The sequence below is a fragment of the Odocoileus virginianus genome, chromosome 9 (genome assembly GCF_023699985.2).
Source record: "Odocoileus virginianus isolate 20LAN1187 ecotype Illinois chromosome 9, Ovbor_1.2, whole genome shotgun sequence".
Lineage (NCBI taxonomy): Eukaryota > Metazoa > Chordata > Mammalia > Artiodactyla > Cervidae > Odocoileus > Odocoileus virginianus.
This window is the reverse complement of record NC_069682.1, coordinates 22,720,384-22,742,532: the sequence shown is the minus strand read 5'-3', so window position 1 is coordinate 22,742,532 and position 22,149 is coordinate 22,720,384. Positions and strand designations below refer to the sequence as shown.

The following is a 22,149-nucleotide window of genomic DNA, read 5'->3' as shown; positions in this document are numbered from 1 at the left end:
CCCTCATCCCAGACCCCATCCCATCTCCACCCTGCAGCCAGTGGCCTTTCTAAAAGCAAATTTCAGTGGCTGTCTTCCCTCAACAAAAAATCTGGATGCGGACACGGCCTCCTGGCTCTGCTCGTCTTCTCTCTACCTTTTCCAACCCATCCCGTTATACCTGTGCCCATGTGCTTTGACCTTAGTTCGGTTCCACTAAAGACCAAAGCTCTCAGACTTCCCTGGTGGTTCAGTGGTTAAGACTCCTCACCCCTGGGCTTCCCTGGTGGGTCAATGGTAAAGAATCCAATTGCCAATGCAGGAGTCATGGGTTTGATCCCTGGTCCAGGAAGATCTCACATGCTTCAGAGCAACTAAGCCTGTGTGCCATAACTACTGAAGCCCTTGTGCCCTAGAGCCTGTGCTCTGCAACAAGAGAAGCAACCACAATGAGAAGCCCATCCCTCCTTGCACCTAGACAGTAGCTCCCATTCCCCAAAACCAGAGAAAAGCCCAAGCACTAATCAAGACCCAGCACAACCAAAAAAAAAAAAAAGACTCCTCATTCCCAATGCAGGGGGCCAAGATTCAATCCCTAGTCAGGGAATTGGATCCTACATGTTCCAACTAAGGAAAATATCCTTCATGTCTCAACTAAGACCTGGAGCAGCCAAAAAAAGAAAGCAAGCAAGAAAAAGAAAAAAAGAGCAGTGCTCTCTTCTCCCACCAGATTTCTGCAGATGCTGGTCCATGCACTAGGAAGCCCAGTCCTCCCGCTGCCTGCCCGGCTAACTCCTCTTCGGCAGCTCGGTAGAGATGCTTTGCAATCGTGGAAAAGTCTCCTAGCTCCAAAGTATGGGTTAGGAGCCCCTCCTGTGTGCTCTCACGTTACCAACTTCTTTCATCACAAAACTTCTCAGAGTTTAACTGCCTATTTGTTGGCTGTCCCCATTAGCCCATAAGCACCAGTTGTTACCCTGTTTCTCTGATATCTTTTGTGTTTCCAGAGCCCATCAGAACAGCTGTACCTGAGTCGGCACCCAAACATGGAGAGAATGAATGGATGAGACTCAAGTCTAAGGAGGAGGCGGCTTATCCAATGCCCACTACATGGCTGCAACCTGCCCGAGGCTTTGACTCAATTATCTCTCATCCACACAACTCTGCGAGCTCTGTATTACTTTCAGATGTTTTACAGATGAAGGTCAGTGGGATTAAACAGCTTTCTCCAGGCTGCAGAGCTCACACGCATGCTGAAAACCTGGCCTCTATAACTTCAAAACATGTTCCTTATCTTTGCAAACACTGCCTGGACTCCCCGCAGCCCACGCACAATGGCCAGAGGTCTACACATCAGCCTCCCAGAGTGACTCCAATCCATCTTCCACTCGACAGTCCTTCAAACATGAAGACTTGCCAGAAGTGAGTGGTGGGGTTGACCCTATGCACCCCCGCTGGGGCTTGAACGGGCTTCTCCCGGGTGATGTGACCCTTCTCCATTGACTCAGCAGGGCTACTTCTCCCTGCTCTTTGCACACAAAGCCTAAGAGACACACAGCATCACCAGGCTTTAAAGCATCTCACCCGTGACTCCCCCTTGAGCTGCCAAGACAGGGCCTCCGTAGGACAAAAGGCGGAAACCATACAGTTGCCATCCAGAGGCATCACAAAGAAAAGCCAGCACACCCTGGGGTGGGGTGGGGGAACGCTGGCCTGCAGGCCTGGTGGCGGTGCTGGCTCTAGTCTAGTGCGGGCTCCTGTCTTCCTTTTCAGCAGCCACCCCCACCTCGCCTCTGAGGCTGCCTCTAGACGGACCACCAGCCACAGACCTTCTGGGTCCACGGTGTGTGGGAGCCACTCCAGGGCCTGCCTCAGAAACACCTGAATTATTGGAAGGAAATTCAGCTAAAACATTGTGCTCTGCAAGTGACAAATCCAGGCTGAGTAACTGACACAGGCTGGATTTGGTAAGCTGCCACCTTTGAATGGGGCTGGAGGTAAGACTTGGTTTGAGCAAAGCGCGACTCTCCAATCTACAAAACTAGCTTGTAAGAGGATAAAACATCTGACTGTTGATTTGAAAGTTTTTGAAAAACTCCCACCCAGAATTCCACAGGATTTAGTAGTTACCACAAGAACAGAAAAGGATGTTCTCATGGTAGGCAGAACTAGATGGAATTGTAAGTCATTTTGTCTTGTACGTTTCTGAAAAGATCTTCCTTACTCAGGGGACATCAAAGCTGAAATGTCACATAACTCTATTTGTGTTTCTGGGTTCTGTTTAATGACATGGAGAAGATGGGGGATCAGCACATGGCATCGCAGGTTGTTTGTACTATTCTAGGAATAACAACCTGTAAAATGATCTGAAATGAAACAGCACTGATTCCAATGACTTTGCAGCTCAATTCAATGACAATTTTGCTAAATAAGGACAAAGACAACAGTATTCAAGCTGTTGAATTTCTGAATTAAATCTAACTTTTCTTCGACATTCTGTGCAGGCCTGGGCAGAAAGAGAAATGGTCGGGACTGGGGCAGCAGCCTGCCTCTCCTCCATCGACCAGGACAACACTGCCAAGTTCACTGCAGGGCAGAGTCTGGAAGTGCAGGTGAGAAAAGAATACTTATCAAGGAAGCCAAGAAAGCAGAAGTGATGGCTGGGAATCCCACTGCCGTAATGGCCAGTAAACCCTACTTTGGAAAATTCTATCAAGAGCCAAATACACTGACTGGACTTCCCTGGTGGTTCCAGTGGTAAAGAATCCGCCTGGCAATGCAAGGGACATGGGTTCAACCCCCGATCCCACATGCCATGGGGCAGTTAAGTCCGTATGCGGCAAATACTGAAGCCCTGGAGCTCTAGAGCCTGTGCTCTGCGACAAGAGAAGCCACCACAATGAGAAGCCTGTGCCCTGAAACTAGAGTGGCCCACAAGCTGCAGCTAGAGAAAGTCCATGTGCCGCAATGAAGATACAGTGCAGCCAAAAAGAAAGAAATAAATAAAAACTAAAAGAAAAAAAAAAGCAATTATACTGGTGCTAAAGTCAACCAAGTCAGGAACATCAATTTCACCTGAACTTTTTTGTTCCTGGTCAAAAAAAATTAATTGAGGCACAATTGATCAATGAAATTTTAAGGTATTCAAATTGTACTTCATTAACTTACATCTCAAGCAAAAGCTTAATGGGAAAAGAAGGCACTAAAAACCACTGTATACCATCCACTATATACAATCTGTTCTTATTATTCACAGCTTTTGTTATTTAAAACTCACCTATCTGCTCCAATTTATGTGTAGCTCCCACGTAATCCTCCCAGAACTTTTGCTGTCATTTGTGACATACACAGTGTGTGTGCTCTGTCGTGTCCAACTCTTTGCAACCCCATGAACTATAGCCCGCCAGGCTCCTCTGTCCATGAAATTTTCCAGGCAAAAATACTAGAGTGGGTTGCCATTTCCTCCTCCAGGGGATCTTCCCAACCCAGGGGATCAATCCCTCATCTCCTGTGTCTCCTGCATTGACAGGCAGATTCTTTACCACTGAGATACCTGGGAAGCTGACATGCACAGAGCAGGGGACAATTTGACTTGCAGGCAGAACACAGCCCCAGGTGAAGTCCAACAAGGCCACACTCGGTCTTCTCGTTTCAGCTCAGACTGTTAGGAAAAAAGTGTCCTTTTCTGCAGGCTATGTAACACCACAATTCTGTGTGTGAGAAAGAGAGAGAGAGAGAGAGAGAGAGAGAGTGTGTGTGTGTGTATGTGTGTGTGTGATTTCATTATTAAAGTGGCCCCCAAGGGAATTCCCCGGTGGTCCAATGGTTAGGACTACACGCTTTCACTGCCAAGGGTCTGGCTTCAATCCTTGGTAGCAGAACTAAGATTCCATAAGCCATGCCAAAATAAACAAATAACAATAAAAAATTAAAAAATAATAAAATAAAATGCCCCCCCCCAAATCGTGCCAAAGTATTCCTAGTATTCCTGAGTGCAGGATGGTTGTGATGTGCTTTATGGACAAAATATGTCTTAGATAAGCTTCCTTCAGGCACAAACTGCATTGCCAGTGGCCATGCATTCAATGTTGAGTCGTGAACCAACAATAAAAAATACTACATACAGTTTTTTTAGACAGAACACATATACAACAAGGCTCTGTGTTGACTGGTTGACAAGACTATTGGGACTGGAGGCTCACAGGAACCTAACTCCCCAGAAAATTCAATATTCATGAAAAATCCAGTATTCTCTAATTCAGTGTCTGTAGCAACTTTTTGGAACATAACTTCTTAGAATAACAAGAAGCAACCATGTTTCCAAATTACAGTGAAAGTATGTAAAATAAGACTTGGGGGGAAAAAGCAAGGGCTATTCAGCTATAGGATATTCTTTTTCTACTTTTTGCAGGTTTAAGAATTCTACAATTTCTGATCACTAGCTTCTATTGGAAAATATAGCCAGCTAATACTTACATATCCTCTCTAAATTGTGATGTTTTATTAGCAATTAATCATAATTATTATGATTAACTGCTAAATAGAAGTATAGTTTCACCTTTAAAAAAAGGTTACATTTCTTAACCACCTGCAAAATGGGCTTCCTCGAAATGAGAATTTCACAGGTGTACAATTCATATTCATTGGGGAGTTAAGACTTCAAGACCTCAAGCCTAATCTTACCTATGCTTCAAAGTAAGACTAATACATGATCACTCTGCAAAGACACTCTTCAACTAAAGCAATATGCAACATTAGGCCACTGCTTCCACTCAAAAACAGACTGTTTATTCAGCATAGATATCACACTGCCACTGGTCTCCAAGACTTATTTCTATGGAATGCTCAGTTTCAACAACTTGTTGTTAGAACAAAAATAGACAAATCCTCTCAATACCAGCAAAGTAAAACTATTTAACACAGTGCGAACACTTTGTAAACACTGTCATCTGATTTGGGTACCTCTTTGTTAAATCTATGTCCAAGTTTCTTAAAGTAAGCAATATTTGAATTTTCTTATCACCAAGTCTTAGAACATGTTCATTACTCCCCCAAATTACCCACTACTATTGAACCAATTTGAAAATAAGCAAAATATCAGACTCGGGTCTTCCCCCTCACTCACATGTTTCTTGTTATTTACATAAAATTAGTTCATATATATGTGAACTATTAGAATGACTCTGGTAGGATGTGGAACAGAAAACATGACCTTATTATTTATGAGATTTCTATTGTTTTTTGTTTCCTCGTTTAAGGTACATATTTCTCACTTATTGGTACTGCACTGGAAAATTTGTGGCACTTAAATGTAGTTGGGATCCAGATCTTCAATGTTTATGTTTGGGAGTATTACTCATGTTCTTAAATTGAGATAGGGAAGGGATGCCCCATGCCCTTCTCAAAGATAACCTGGGATTCTAATTAAGGATGTGGTGTGGGATAGTTGCATATAGAAAGAAGCAAAAGGTCTTTTTGTGGGATCCTCACTGGGTTGGGATAGTGAGCTAGATGTGACAGATACTGCCATGTCATTTGCCTCATGTACTCCAGAAGGGGGAACTGGGGGAAAAAAAAAAAATCATGACACGAAAGTAACAAGGGTATATTTTGCTTCAAAGAAATCTGTTAATGCCTAGCATGGACTCTTTAAGAATATCTCTAGAGAAAGAGGAACGAAGGAGAGGGTAATACTTAATTTAACGTTTATTTTTCAAACGTTCCTGTTTTGCAAAAGTTAATAAGAGTCTGATCTCCTGATAGTAACCATAGGGAACTTTATCAGTTTCTAAACATAATTCTTACTCTCTCCCCTGAGCTGGGGAAAGGAAAGAGTTGTCTCACATAGAAAATGCCAGCTTCTCTCTCTCATATATTTAGTGTGGCTAAAATCACCCATAGAAAATGAAATACTTATTAATGCTTTTTTCTTCCCAAAGGCTACTCTTCATAACAGTCAACAAGCCAGCTGGCTAAGGGGCAGAAGGGTGTGGACTTTTACACAGTGGAAGTCCCCTGACATTCCTCCCACAATCAGAGACCTCATTCTCAGAGCCCAGACTGCGGAGAAAGAATTAGGGTAGAAGATAGTCCCATATTTGCTCTTTTCATTAAGACTCTTCAAAGGACACTTTATTCTAGCATTCATTTTAGATGAAAAAGAAAGTCAAGAATTTTTTCTCCAGGCAAATAACTCATAAGAAGAAAAAAAACCCTTCATTATGATTTATTTCATAAGGATCATTAAATAATATGTGAAAACAGACTGCTGCTAAAATTTCAGGATGGCTGTTAATGGTTACCCTGAAAGAAATAAGTGAAAATTTTCAAAGAAAATTATGAAATAAATGTTACTATTTTCACAGCCATCTCAATTTGACTAGAAGATGGCTAAAATTTGTGTATGTACAGTTAATTTGCCTAGAATGTGACAGGCAACCTCTACATTTTATTTTCAACAATGACACAGTGGCTTGGTAGGGCTTCCGAGAATCTGAGTTCAGGAACTTATACTCTTCTCAATGGTCCCTGTCTAAGGGCTCTTACGGCTGAAAGAAACCTCAACGTCATTTCTTCATCTATGCAACTCAAACATTTTTTCCAATAGATGAGATTATCGAAGCCTAAGAAATTAAGACTAAGGTGACACATCGAGTTAGAGTGCGGCTGGATCAGAGCCCTCCTGCTTCCTGGCTGGGCCTGCATCACTAACCGGGGTCTGCAGTGAGCATCCCTGTCAACTCTGACCTGTGATTTTCCTGATTGTTCCCTCTTCTCCAATTTTACTGCCTAAACACACTGCCATCTGTTACAGGAATGGGACCCTGCCTGTGCGGTGAGAAGGGTAAAGGAGGCCCGAGGGACCTTCTAAAGCCATTGCTAGTGACAGACGATGGGGGCAGAGAAATGCCAGGCCGCCTCCCCAGCCCAGAGCCCCGCCCGCAATATTTCTCGTTCTTCTGGGCATTTCCATGGACTTTGGTCTCTTTGGGCTTCTTGGAATTACCCTAAAATATAGTGAGTCTGCAGGAACCTGACCATGAGTGCCATTTTATCTTGTATGGGGCCAGGTACTATTTTGAATGAAAAGATTTTCAAGTGAAGAGGTTGGGGAGTGGGGGATGGGCCAAAGAAAAATATGTATCTTTAGAATGAGGTATGTGCAAGGTGGGGAAGTTTTTTCAAAGGCTTGTGTATGTATAATATCATTTCCCTATTCCCTACTTTCTTAGTAAAAGGCCAGTGTTCACTAGGGAAATGGCTATTGTAAGAACTGAAATTAGCACTTTATGGTCTAGAATCTCAACCAAGTTTCTGACAGCTTGTTGGTTATACTGTGAGGTCTTTCCAATATCTATAACCACTAAACTGTATTCCTAGGGAAGTGATTATAAAGCTCAATTTATCTGAGTTCCTTACCCCAAAATGTGTTAATATTTTCCCCTTCAGAATATGTCTTCTGTCGATCAAAATAGAAAATAATCCTAAAATGAAATAGCGTTTTAAAAAATAATGCTAATGCCAAATTGGAAAAGAAAGCTTCAAGAGTGCTTTGAAAGTGGGACCAAAGTACCAATTAAAAGAAAAATTACAGGCAAATTAAGAGCATGCTTTTTCCATCGACACTGAACCTCAGCAATTTTCTCCACAATGACTTGAAAACCCTATAATTCTCAGAGAAGTCTGGCAGTTGCACCCAGTTTCTTTCAGCAGAGTAGAGAACTATGTGTTGTGGTTTGTAGTTCAAAGAAATATTACTTTACAATGGAAATGGCAGGGGGGATGGGCATAGGGAGGAGGCCAGGACTACTCTGAAGTATCATCAGAAAGAAGAAATCTAAGCTACACTTAACCACCATGTAGTAGCTGACCCCATCACCTTTATTTTTCATGCTAGCTAATTGGCAAAAAGATTTTTAAAAATATCATATTTCATGTAATTTAATGACAGTGTACTCTATTTCAACAGAGCATATGCACATGAATTGCCTTTACAACGATGAAGAGGGATGCTCTGAGTTTACATAGCACGGGGCCCCAATCTTTAAGTTTTTTTCTCTAATACCCCGCTAAAAAGAGGAACATCCTGAGAACCAGTTGAGGGGATGAGAGTGAGCTGCCTAGGACAGAATTCACGCGAGTGTCACGAAGCTGTCAGTGACAGTGCTCTGTGACCAAACTTACTCTTTACGTCATTTGACAATCCTGGGTATGGGTCCAGGATCATCGTTCAAAATGTGAAAGATTTACCAACAGAGATGAAGAAAACTGACTGCTCTCCTTTAGAAATCAAAGAACATATTGAGGATTTTCCATTGCCAACACCGTCCTTCTAAAGTTAGGGAAACAGGGGGACTTCCCCGGCAGTCTAGTGGTTAAGGCTTCACCATCCAATGCAGGGTGTGTGGCTTCAACCCCTAAGCAGGAAGTTAAGATCCCATGTGCCTCAAGGCCAAAAAACCAAAACATAAAACAGAAGTAATATTGTAACAAATTCAATAAAGACTTTAAAAATGGCCCACATTAAAAAAAATCTTTGACAAAAAATGTTAGGGAAACAGACCAGATCAGGGACTTGGGTTGACCCCAAAACTCAGCAATCTGATTTGGGTTCTGGCTCCACCACCCACTGCTCTCTCCTGTGGTGGAGGAGACCCTTCCATATCTGTGTGGATTTAAGCATGAGCCTATGGCAGATGATGACATGTTGGGAAGAGACGAGGGCCCTCTTCAAAATCACGGAATTGAGGTTTATTTAGGAGTTTACATAGCACGGGGCCCCAATCTTTAGGTGAGGGGGAATCACTTGATACTTCGCTATTTCTGAAAGTGCCCCTTGATAAGTATCTGCATTGTTTGAACATTATCACAGAATCAAACCTATTGTTTGGTGGCGGACTGTACTGAACAGAGACCAACAGCTGTCCCAAAGCAACATTCCTTTGGGAGAAAACCAACCCCACTCCTTCTGCCTTCAATGTGATAAGCTGAGTGAGTGGCTGATCAGATCCAAATATTAGTTTTCCTGTTGCTGCCAGATCATCATTTGCTCTACGCTTCTTGAGGACTGCTTAAAGCAGTCATGTTTAAAATGGATAAATCTTGCCAGGAGGTTAGCAAGTCAATTAAGGTGCAGGGAGAAAGCATGGTACAGTTTTACACCTCATTTTAAAGAGGAATTTCAAATAAAACAGGTTGTTGACATTCTTGATACAGGGGACTGTTAGTTCACTCAGTTTTATGAAAATCCAATATAAGAAAACCAACCTTTCTACCCCAAAGAATTAGGGAGCAAAAGATTTGCACCAGAATCCTTTCCTGTTCACTGAGAGCTTTTTTTTCTTTTTTTAACAGCATCATCCCTAGTAACTTACTGTTAGTGTCAGGACACTGATGATTAAGTGCTGGAGTAGGGAGCTTTAGGGTAAGAAAACAGTTAAAGAGATAGCTACCACTGCCAATTACAGGGTAACCAGAAAGCACACCATCTCTTTAATTAAATATAAGATAATTGGAAAAGCAATTTGATTTATGAAAATTCAACCCACACCCAAATTTCAAGAGTCTGTTTATTGTGCAACATCAGGCAAACCCTGCAGCAGTGAGCAAAACGTGAAGTTGTTTCTAGACTAATACATGCCAAGTGTGACACTCAGATGAAAAGAAAACAGATTTGTTCAACTGGTGCTTTTTCTCTCTTTATAGCATTATTACTCATATTAAGCCTTAACTACAAAAATAATTCGACTCTTTAAAAATGCCTGGCTAGCTGTATTAACAGGCTATGATTCTTTTTAAGATCAATTCAAATACCTCCTTCTCTCTGAAGTCCTTCCAAGTTCCCTCACCTGGGGAGAACTTTTTCATCCTCTGGGTTCCTCTAATGTCTTACTCATGTTCTCCACAGAAGATTTATTCCATCAGTTCTATAGATATGAGTCTCTGCCACCAGACTGAAGATCCTTGAGGACACAAATCATCTTTATTAATCTTTATGTTCCCACCAGCTACATGAATTCTTAGCTCTTAATGGATGCTTGATGAAAACGCATTTCATCATCTTTATGGAGAAGACAAACATAAAGTTATAAATAACTCAGTCTCATTGTAATCAAAGCCGACAAATTTCTACTCTACACTCTACACTTCACCCCCAGTGACAGCTAGTCACATGAGCTCAGTAACACAGTGGCAGATTTGGGGGGAGGACAGGGTTCCTGTCATCTACTCTCAGAGGACATCAGTGTAGAGCGGCACAGTGATCAAAAGTAGTGTTATCTGGGAAAGAAACGATGAAGTATCTGGAAAAGCAATACAAGTTTTCAAAGCTGCACAGACTTAGAAACTGAATACAATATAGCCTTCAATGTTCTGTATTAAAAAAGCAGCATTTTGGGGGCATTCCCTGGTGATCCAGTAGCTAAGACTCCCCTATCTCACCAAAAGGCCTGGGTTCGATCCCTGGTCCAGGAACTAAACTCCTATAAGCTGTGTAGTGCAGTCAAAAAAGAAAAGAAGAGAAAGTATCTTTTACCCTTTTCTTCTGAAATTGTACTGCTTTCTCCTTCCTCTCCTGTAAAGATAAATTTTAGAGGTCTTTGATTGCCTCTCTGGCTCGACTTATTCAGAGTTCCCCGACTCCTCGATCCCACTCACAGATGTGTCAGTCCCCTCATTTGACATTCCTTCTTTTAAACATTCACCATTTTTATCTTACTTTATTTTTTGTCACGTGGCATGTGGGATCTTAGTTTCCCAGGCAGGGATCAAACCCTCACCCCCTAGATTGGAAGCACAGAGTCTTAACCACTGGACCACCTGGGAAGCCCGTATTTAATGCTTTCATCCCTGCTAAGAAGAGGGAAATTTTGTCCATCTTGCTTGCTGAGTTATGACCACTGCGTAGCACAGTGCCCAGTCTAAAACAGATACTCAATCTCTTTATTCAGTGAGCAGAGGATGAAAGAGAGGAAAGAGAAAGAACCTTCACAGGAAGTTGGTTGCAAGACCTTAAGACAACAGACAGTGACGGCAGGATGGCCAGGGTTTCTTCTCTGTCTACTGAACTGCTTCAGGAAAGAATTCAGATACTGTCTTGAATGAAGACAAGAGCTTAGGAAAGAAAGTTAAGAGGAAGGCTGGATAAGGGACAGGGTATCCTGCTGTGGGATTAAGGAGTGTGAACTAATACAAGGATGGAAGTCAGTGTTGTCGGTTACAAAAGATGTTTTAATATTTTCTTTTCTTTTTGCCCCAAGGCTCCTCTGTTCATGGAATTCCCCAGGAAGAACACTGGAGTGGGTAGCCATCCCATTCTCCAGGGGATCTTTCTGACCCAGGGATCAAACCCAGGTCTCCTGTGTTGCAGGCAGATTCTTTACTGCCTAAGCCACCAAGCAGGTGCTTTTACAAGGCATCTCTCTTGTCCCTCTCCACGCCTCGAAAATATTACCAAAAATAGTTAATGACTTAATTTCAAGCAGCCTAACACTGTTCTGACCTGTATATGTTTTACGCAGCCTGCTTGCCTCAGAGCAGAGAAAGAAAAACCACCTTGCATGTCTGTGGATTTGAGGTGTCTAATGGACAGAGTGGCTTCCCAGGTAGCTCAAGGGGGTAAAGAATCTGTCTGCCAATGCAGGAGACACAGGTTTGATCCCTGGGTTGCGAAGATCCCCTGGAGAAGGGAATGGCAACCCACTCCAGTATTCTTGCCTGGAGAATCCCCTGGACTACGGAGCCGGGCAGGCTACAGTCCAGGGGGGTTGCAGAGTTGGACACGACTGAGTGACTGGGCACACACGCATGCACAGACAGGGTACATCGACCATGAAATCTATGACTACCCTGCACATCCTTAAATACTCCTCCCGAACCTACTCCTCAATAAATTTTAAAAAATTATTTTCATAATAAAAAATGTTAGAGGCTCTTCACAGAATTGTAAACAATTTCACTCGGTTGAGTAAGGCCAGTCAGGAACAATGCTTCTCAGAAAGAAAGAGCCCCTCAAACCTAAAAGACTAAATGTTTAGTGGTTGGTCTGCCAGACACACATGGGAGACAGTTAATTTATCTTTGGAAAACAAGGTATAAAGAGGTTTCAATGCCTTTTGAGAGTCAAGAGGAGCCAGTGGTGGCAGAAGGGGAAGCCCATCCTGGTCTTCTAGAGTCCAGAGGCCCTTTAGTAAGACATTAAAGGTACCAATCCACCCTGCTGCAGCGGGCTCAGACCCAGGCAGGGGACAAAACAGTGGAGTGAGTGAGTGAAAGTTGCTCAGTTGTGTCTGACTCTTTGCGACCCCCATGGACTGTAGCCCGTCAGGCTCCTCTGTCCATGGAATTCTCCAGGCCAGAATACTGGAGGGGGTAGCCATTCCTTTCTCCAGGGGATCTTCCCAATCCAGGGATCAAACCCAGGTCTCCCGCATTGCAGGCGGATTCTTTACCAGCTGAGTCACCAGGGAAACGGGATTTCCCACAAGGGCTCAGCACAGCAGAATGACCCAAGTCTTTCAAGTCTTTTTTCCTCCCTCAAACGGCCAAACATTTTGCACTTTTTCAGTTCAAAGCCACCTTCATGCAGACACCTGCCTTACAGTCACCAACAGGGGTGAGAGTGAATTTTTTTTTTTTTTTTGCCATGAGGCAAGTGGATCTTAGTTCCCCAACTGGGAATCGAACCCCTGCCCCCTGCATTGGAAGCATGGAATCTTAACCATTGGACCACCACAGGGGAAGTCCCAGTGAATTACTAGGGAAGTCCAAGTAGAAAATATATAAATAGATGCTAATCTTCAGGACATCTGCATACAGAGAGAGGGGGGAGAGGAGGAAGGATGGAGAGTGGGGAAAAGGGAAAGATGGAGGGTGGGTGAGTGTGCAAGGCTCTACATGAGGCCCAGGCACACACATGTATCAGCAGCGTGTGGGACGCAGACGCAGGGAGACTGACTGGGTGACTTCAGCTCAAAAAGTGCCAAGACACAGAGAGAGGAGCCTTCCTCTAGGGAGCACTCCATACGTGAGGGGAGCTTGACCCCTGTCCACAATAAAGTTACAAATGCCTCCTTACAAGACTGTATTTTATCTTTAAGGACAGCCCAAGAAGAACTCCCACTTCCCCAAACCCCTTACACTGGGAATCCCACAAGTGGTTACTCTTTAAGACAGATAATCCAGAGAAAATCATAATTCAAAAAGATACATGCACCCCAGTGTTTACTGCAGCACAATTCACAATAGCCAAGATATGGAAGCAACCTAAACGTCCATCAACAGATGAATGGATAAAGGAAAGGTGGTGTGTATCTATGCGTGTGTGTATATACATATATATAGAGAGAGATTAATACACACACACACACACACACACACACACACACACACACAAACGGAATATTATTCAGCCAGAAAAAAGAACAAAAGAATGCCATTAGGAGCAACACGGATGGACCTAGAGATTAGCACATGAAGTGAAATAAGTCAGAGAGATTAAGACAAAGATCATACAATATCACTCATATGTGGAATCTAATTTTTAAAAATGACACAAATGAACTTATTTACAAATCAGAAACAGATGCACAGATATTGAAGAAAAAAAAACTTATAGTTACTAAAGGGGAAATGTGGGGAGGAGAGATAAATCAGGAGCCTGGGATTAACATATATCACTGCATAAAACAGAAAACCAACAAGGATCTATTGAACAACACAGGGAACTCTATTCAATATTCTGTAAAATCTTGTATGAGAAAAAATCTGAGAAAAAAATATGTGTATGTGTATGTTTAATATGTATATGTGTATGAATACACATGTGTGTATTCATAATATGTGTATGTGTATGAATATGTATATGTTTAACTGAATCAGTTTGCTATACACCTGAAACTAACATAACACTGTAAATCAACTATACTCCAATAAAAAATTTTTTAAAAGACAGATAATCATCCAGACTTAAAGCAGCAACAGTCCACCTACCTAACTGGTAACACAGGCCAGTGTTCTGTCACGGCGACTTGTCCAACTGGGTCAATGAATATTTTGCCTTAAAGCCTTTTTCTCCTTGTGTGGCTCTCTCTAGACTGTTGAAATGATGTCTGCATTCTCCAGGGCAATCCTTCTTCTCCTCCCAGACAACAAACACATCACTGGCAGTGTTCTCTTCAATAACAACTCCACTCCTCTTTCATTTGTCACCTTTCCCTCCCTGAATCCTCTGTGATAACCCAAACGGGCTGAAGGCTGTGGTGTGGATCCCAGACAATGCAATGATCCTGTGTGTCCATTTGTTTCTTTTTCCCCCACACACACACAGAGTCAGGGAGCTTCGTTCTTCTGTGAAACTGGATCCTCATAGGTCAAAAACTTGATTTTTCAAAGGCCAAACCATTTTGTCTACTGTGTCTTGGCTCAGCTGCTGGAAAGAACTAAGGTGTCTAAATTTAGATTTTTCCCATGGCTTAACTCAGGCAAATGTCCTTCCCATGCGACATGCATGGCAGCAGGCCCTGCAACTCTGCCCGGCAGTCAAGTGCCCCCATCTCTTCTCACGGCCCTGGTTACAGGTAACCAAGCTGACACTGCACCCCCAACCTCCACCAGCCTCACCCAGCCTTCTTCACAGGTGGAGTCTACTTCCCTTGCCCGCTACCCCTCCTGGGACAAAACTTCAGAAGCTGCTTCTTCCCGCTCCAGCACAAAGCCCGAGAAGGCTCTCGCCAACAACAGAGTCCCGCCACCCCCAGCACAGGGGATCAGCTCCCCTCTCTTGTACCAACGCTCCCCCCTCAATTCCCACCACCACCACGGCCGCCCTTACCCAACACCTCACAGCCAGGGAAAGAAGAGCTGGCTAACCTGAATACAAAATTACAACTCGGGACCCATTTATCACAAAAACAACAGAAAACCCAGAGCACCAAAGACCAGCTCATTTGCAAACTAAATGCACAGCTATAGGACTATTTGGAAGGCAGGTGCCACACAACCCGATTAGAAGATAAATCTTTCGTGGCCACAAACAGTCAAATGTGGAACGACCCAGGTATCATACGGACAAGGGCAGAGAGGTCCTGGTATGCTGTTTCTGTGGCTTTGAGAATGAGCGCCCAGAACTGACACACTGAATGCTGACTCCGTCACGTGGCTCGGTAACGAGGTCTCTTTGATGAAGAGCCATTTTGAGCCTCCACCTCCAATACTGAGAATCTACTGTTACTTCACTTTTCCTCACTTTTCCTCAGGGCAGACTAAGGTAAAGAAGAGCCACTTCCATTCACAGATAGAACAGGTGAGGCGAGACCATGTCATATTCCAGGATTTAACTATTCCTATCAAGTCTAGGGAAGAGGTGGTAGTTGGATAAAGTTGAGAGTGGGCTGTTTTACATCTCAACATTGTCTTTTTAAAAATGCTTGTGCCTTTTGGGACTTCCCTTGCCGTCCAGTGGTTAAGACTCCATGCTTTCACTGCAGGGGACACAGATTCAATCTTTGGTTGGGGAACTGCCGTCCAGTGGTTAAGACTCCATGCTTTCACTGCAGGGGACACAGATTCAATCTTTGGTTGGGGAACTTTGATCTCACCTGCTGCACGGCCCATACACACACACACACACGTGTTTTCACAGTTCAAATGTTGACTATGTCACAAACAAAAACAGCAAATACTTTGTTTTCCCTGGTATCTGCCTCGGTAGAGGCTCCCTATCCATTTGGAGAGAGCCCTTCTAAGGAATATGCATGAAAACATGCTGCCGGAAGCCTAACTGCTCCTGTTGCATCTCCTTGCTGATCCATCCAAGAGGTCTGACCCTATCTTCGTTTCTCCAGCCGGCACTGCACACACACAAATCTGGGTCTATGACTCTACAATGTGAGCAGTTTGATTCTCATGATCTTTCCATCCTACTCAGGCCTTCCTAATGAAGTCTTAACCTTCCTGATTTCTTTACAGGGTGAGAAAAACAAACCCAAGGAAGCCCCCCCACCACCACCACCTCTCCAGTTTCCTGCAGGGGGACAGATCTGTAGGATGGAATTGTAATGCCATGGGAAAATGTTGGATTTCGACACCTAAGCTTGTTAGAACAACGGAGCCAAACACAGATGAATGGTCTGGCCCGTCAGGATCCAATGTCACAGGAGGAAAAATCGCAACCTTGGAGGGGGTGGGGTGTGTGTGGTGTGTGGGCCTATGGATGTGTGGGGGGTTGGGCCTGAGGGCAGGGATTGAAGTAGAAGTCTGTTTGGGTTTCCTCTCACACCCTGCTGCTTTCTCTAGAGGAGAAAGGGTGAGGGGCGTTGGAAGCCCAAGACAGAACATTCTCCCTCATGCCTGGACAGACCCCTTCTGCAGGGCAGTTGGAGGTGGGACCCCAGCAAGGGAGCTCACCCCCAGGCTCCCCTGTGAGCCTTCAGGGGTGCTCGGGCTCTTGGAGGGAGTGAGGAAAGGAAGGTAGAGAGTACAGCTCCAGAATTCAGGACTTTCCAAAAGGGACTCCCCCAAAATAGGGCCCATTTTTAATGCCAAGTATTTTGACAAAGTTCCCATTAGGGTAATTCCAAGTGACCTGGAAAGACGATGAGAAATGGCCCCATTTAATTTGTGAAAAAATCTGTGCTCTCATTTTCCTACTGAAAGAAAGGCTGGGACTTCCTCGGTGGTCCAGTGGTTAGGACTCCACACGTCCACCGCAGGGGGCGTAGGTTCAATCCTTGGACGGGGAACTAAGATCCCACACGCCCTGTGGTGCAGTCAGAAAAAAATGAAAAGAGAAACGCTCACAAACACCGACACACAGAAAGATAGCTCTGCTTAAAAAAAAAAAAAAGAAGAAGCAGAGTTCCCTGCAAACACCGTCCCCTGATGACTTGAGCTGGAATTCCATCACAATTGAACAGGGCAGAAGTAGCTTAACTCCTGCCCACATGTGTCTGCTAGAATCAGACAGGGCTTCATTTTCCAAGAGCTGCCCCTGAGCCCAGGGCTTTGAGGGAAAATTGCCTGCTGGAGAAAGCGATCACCCTTGTGATGACACAACGCTGATAGGTGTCTACAGGCTCATTAAACTGTAAGCCCCCCGGATGACAGGGATTTTCTGAGTGCTCTTTGCACCTGGGCTGGCTCTGTGTTTAGTCCCCATAATGCTCCTCTTTAATAACAGACTGCAGTCCAAGTCCCAGGTCCCCATTCTCAGCTTGGATCTTTCACAAACATGTCCCCTTTTTTCAGTTTAACGTGAGGACGCTATTTTTATTTTATTTAAATTTCACCATTCAACACTGAACCTAAGTTTATACTGGCCCTATGTTCAGACTTTTGGAGTAAAGATAGCCGGTAGACAGCTTTAAGGGTGTAATGTATTAAACACAGCCTTTGGATGAAACAATTAGTGGAAACCTAGGGGGTGGTATAATTGTGTACTTTTACACACTGCGGCTACAAGCAGAGGGATAGCTGAAGGAAAAACCTGCTCAAGAACTGAAAGATCGTTGCAAACAGCTTCAGAGTCTCTTTTTTAAAGATTTTTTTTTGTGTGTGTGTGTGTGGACTAGTGTTTTAAGTGTTCACTGAATTTGTTATATTATTTGCTTCACGTTTTGGCTTCTCAGCTGAGAGGCATGTAGGATTTTAGTTCTCCTACCAGAGTTCGAACCCACATCCTGTGCATTCGAAGTCTCAACCCCTGGACCACCAGGGAAGTCCCAACCTCAGACTGTCAAAGCCAGTCAGGATTTCAAACATTCCACGACACTGTGTGTGTGTGCATGTGTTTATGCACTCACTCATCTGGGCTCTGGATAATACAGTAAACAGCTAAGTATGTAATAGTTTCCCTTTCTACCTACAATCATTTTCCTCTCCTGTGTGGCACTTGTCACACACTTGTCACAGACAGTACGCCTAACTAGAGTTGCTCACAGAGACGCATGAACCCGGGGCAGAGTGCTTCATGGGCAGACCACCATCCAGCTTCTTAGGGTACCCTGTGCGGTCCACCGAAGGAAGAGCCAGAGGAGGAGTCAGGAGGCAGGGCCTGAATCAGGTCAAGGAGCACCAGAAGGCAGGACACTGGGGCCCAGGGGAGCCATCGGGATGTGTGCCCAAGCCACCCTGGACTCCTGAGACGCCCTGCCTTATCCATAGCCTTCTGCCCTTCCTCAAGAAGGGTCAGGACTTCCCTGGTGGTTCAGCTGTTGAGAAGTCACGTGCCAATGCAGGGGACACGTGTTGGATACCTGGTCTCAAAAGACTCCACATGCTCTGGGGCAACTAAGCCTGAGCATCACAACTACTGAAGCCCATGCACCCTAGAACCCATGCTCTGCAGCAAGAGAAGTCACCGCAATGAGAAGCCTGCTCACTGTAACTAGAGAAAGCCTGTGCGCAGCAACAAAAACCCAGCACAGCAAAAATAAATAAATTTTTTAAAGTTAAAAAAAGGGTCGTAAACTGGGTTAAATTCTCACAAGACTCAGGAAGGCTGAGCTGTGACCCTGAATAAGTCACCTAAGCTTTCTGGCTTCAGTGACCTCTGTCACCTAGGGATGGCTGGATATAACTTTCAGCTGCTGTGTTCTCTGACTCTCTGAGTTGGAATTTGCTCTGAGTTAGTTTTGCCTCGCAGATCAAGAAGACTTCACTAGGCAAGAGCAGGGTCTTGGAGCTGCATGAGGGAATCAGGGGTCCAGTTGGATGCAGGTTCAAGTGAGTCTTGGGGAATTGGGAATGTGGTTTCAAGGACCGACCCCTCTCCCATGCACACCATCCTCCCTCAAGAATATGGTTGGCACTTCCGGCCAGTCAATCCTAATGATGGTTTCCTTTGCATTTCCTCATAGACTCAAGTTTTAAAAAGCCATTAGAAAGCCAGGTAGGAGAATTCCTTGGTGCTCCAGTGACCAGAACCATGGCCCAGGAACTAAGACCACAAGTCATGCAGCACGTCCGAAAAAAAAAAAAAAAAAGGAAGAAAAAGAAAACCAGGTAGAAACGAAAGGGTCCTCTCTAAAATGAGGTGCTCTTGAACGCTCCATTCTGAAAGGGGGCACAACTCATTACCTTTCCTTATCAGGCCACCGGTACCATGACTATGAATTCCCTGACCTCGCCCCACTCATATCTTCTTGGAAAAAAGTTTTTTCTGACCATCTTGCTGCTGCTACTGCTAAGTCGCTTCAGTCGTGTCCAACTCTGTGCGACCCCATAGACCGCAGCCCACCAGGCGCCACAGGCGGTCAGTTCCTTCACAAAAATTCAGTTCTTCCCTCCATCCTAGCCCTACGTCGAATTTGGTAACCATGACTCATTTCCTAAAGCTTCGTTTCAGAACACCTTGATTCTGGCGTTGGAAAGTCAGGCACATGAAATGACAGACTCATCCAACGAATTCCTGTTTTAGGGCTTTTCATTCTTGAAGTTTTTCTTTTCCTTTTTTTAAACGTGAGCTTCAGCCAGTCTCTTTGCTGCCTCTGTGGCCGGAAAGCATCTTCCTCTTGGAAAGGGAGCTGGTCAACTTCCGGGGCAGCAAGGAGAGGTGAGGTCTCTACCGTCCACACCCTGCGAGCTCCCTGGCAGCTCGGCACTGCCTGTGTGTACGGATTAAGTGAGGAAGGAACAAGATGGCACATGCCAGACCTCACGCTTTGAAAAGGCAATCCAGACCAGTTCAGAAGCAATTGTTCATGTTTTGAGAGTCTCTTAACCAAACTCAACAAATCTGAACCAAAGCGGGAGGAGGAAGGAAGAAAAAGCAACTGAGAAAATTCTTAATGAGAAGCAGTTGGTATTCTACTCTTTGTGGAATTTCCAAATCCAGACTCATTATTTCAGGGTTCAGCATGGTGAAGATGGATTATATCTTACCTGGAGACGTTCTGTATAATCACAGAAAAATGCTTCCTGCCTTTTGTACAGAAAATGAAGGGATTTTTCAGAGTAAAGAAAAGCAATCTAATTACCACTAAACAAGGTTGAACTGCTGTGGGCAGTCATCCTCAGCCCCGAAGCGTAATTTAACTTGAAAGAAACCACAGTGACCTAAGGCCTTCTCTGGCTCTCCCCAGCACCAAATGGCCAGGAAGAACTCAGGCCCAAGGTGAGATGCCCAGGCAGTCAGGAAGGCAAGACACAGCAGAGGACAGACCCCCGGGGGGGGGGGGGCGGCGAACCCCAGAATCAGGCCACTTCTGTACCTTGTTCTTGTCTGCTGCACGGCAGGGCCCCTGACAGCAGAAACTCAGGAAGCCTCCTCCCGTGTCTGGCCTTTTGACAGACGGGCACACAGATGGCTCCATGTCCAGATCCGAAAGCAGACATCAGCAGTTACCCGGCGGATCCCCTGGCAGCGGGCGGGACCGGCCCCCTCCGCACTCCGCGGCCTTCAGCCGTGCCCACCCTTCCCGGAAGCTGGCCTGCCGCACCCCTGACAGAGGGAGGCCCAGGATTTGGAGTGTGATTCATGGGTAGAAAATACCGGTTTTTCATAGCTATGCATATGCCACTTGGGAGGGGTTTAGGTAAATCTGGATGTGGACACCAAAAAGGAGGGCAGAGAGTGCCTCTTTTACGTATATTTCGCTAGGCCAAATGGGCTCCGCCTGCCCACCACTCATTTAAGAAAATTCAAGGACTTCACTGATTGCCCAGATACTAAGAATCTGCCTGCCAATGCAGGGGACATGGGTTAGATCCCTGGTCTGGGAAGAACCCACATGCCTCGGGGCAACTAAGCCCATGAGCCACAACTACTGAAGCCCATGCACCCCAGAGCCTGTGCTCTGCAACCAGAGAAGATACTGCAAGAAGCCCGCACACCGAAACGAAGAGCAGCCCCCGCTCTCTGCAACTAGAGGAAGCCTGCGCACAGCAACGAAGACCCAGCACAGCCAACAATTAATTAATTTTTTAAAAGAGAATTTGAGTTGGACGGAGTGGTCAGGGCACGTTCACAGGCCGTTCCACGTCTCAGTTCACATCACAATGTATTTATCGTGTCTCCATCCCCAGGAACCAAATCTCAAAGTGCCAACGGTCTCCATCCACCTCAGCCGCTGGTCAAACTGCCTCATTCTCCAACGCAGTGCAGTCAAGGTGAATACACTTCATTTTTGGCCTCATCTGCCTCAAAACACACCAGGCTGGAACTTCCAGGGTAGAATCAACAGATGGGGAGGCTACGACACCTAAAAGTTGAAAACTACCCAAAGAACACATCTTAGATTTCCAGATGGCAGGACCTGTGCTACGCCCTCCACACCAGCTGTTGGTTCTCAGGACATGGTCTCCAAAGCACACAGGCTGCTGTGCAAGGGGTCACTTGGAGTCAGAAGTCTGAATACCCAAGGGGTGAGGTCAACTCAACTCACATCACCTCTCTAAGGCCGTTTCTTTACCTGTAAGATGAGGCATTGAATGCTATCTAGTCACTTTTTCAGCACTTCCATAATTTTTACAAACACATCCAAGGTTAACAGTGCCCAGTGTTAAAGGTGCCAGAGGGACTCACATGCCCTACCCTGCAACGTTCTGCCAACCTTCTCTGGGTGCCATCCTGTGGATTCCACAGGGGAGATGGTGGTTTCCACAGTTGCCAACTGTTTAGTCTCAAAGTCACGTCCAACTCTTTTGCAACCCCTTGGACAGTAGCTTGCCAGGCTCCTCTACCATGGAATTTTCCAGGCAAGAATACTGGAGTGGGTTGCCATTTCCTTCTCCAGGGGATCTTCCCAGTCCAGGGATTGAACCCATATCTTCTGCCCTGGCAGGGGGATTCTTTACCACTGAGCCACCTAGGAAGCTCACTGTTGACAATATTTTACCTCAAATCAACTATCACAAAACAAAAAAACTGAGTTGCACTGAAATATAAGTGATTTTTTTTTAGTTAAGAGCAGATGAGGGGAAGGCTAAGGTTTGATGTATCACAAGGTCACTGGAAAAACCCAAACTCAGGGACGCATGACGCATGTATCCTGTTTCAGACAGTTGCTGCATCGACTTAACAATTATTTTGTGGTCGAGGGGAAACGATTTAGTGATCTAAGTATGCACACAGTACATGAGGCCAGTGGAAGTGTTGAGAATTATGAAAAATACAGACTAAAAAAGAACAGAAGCACCGGCCTTTGACCTCTGGGTTAATGACAAGAATACTGT

General features: G+C 44.9%; 1 protein-coding gene across 15 annotated transcripts in view; it reads right to left on the bottom strand.

Annotated features, from left to right (window-relative positions):
- Positions 1-22,149, bottom strand: part of KIAA1217 (KIAA1217 ortholog) — a 521,587-nt gene that overhangs the window by 275,662 nt on the left and 223,776 nt on the right. The window lies entirely within an intron of this gene.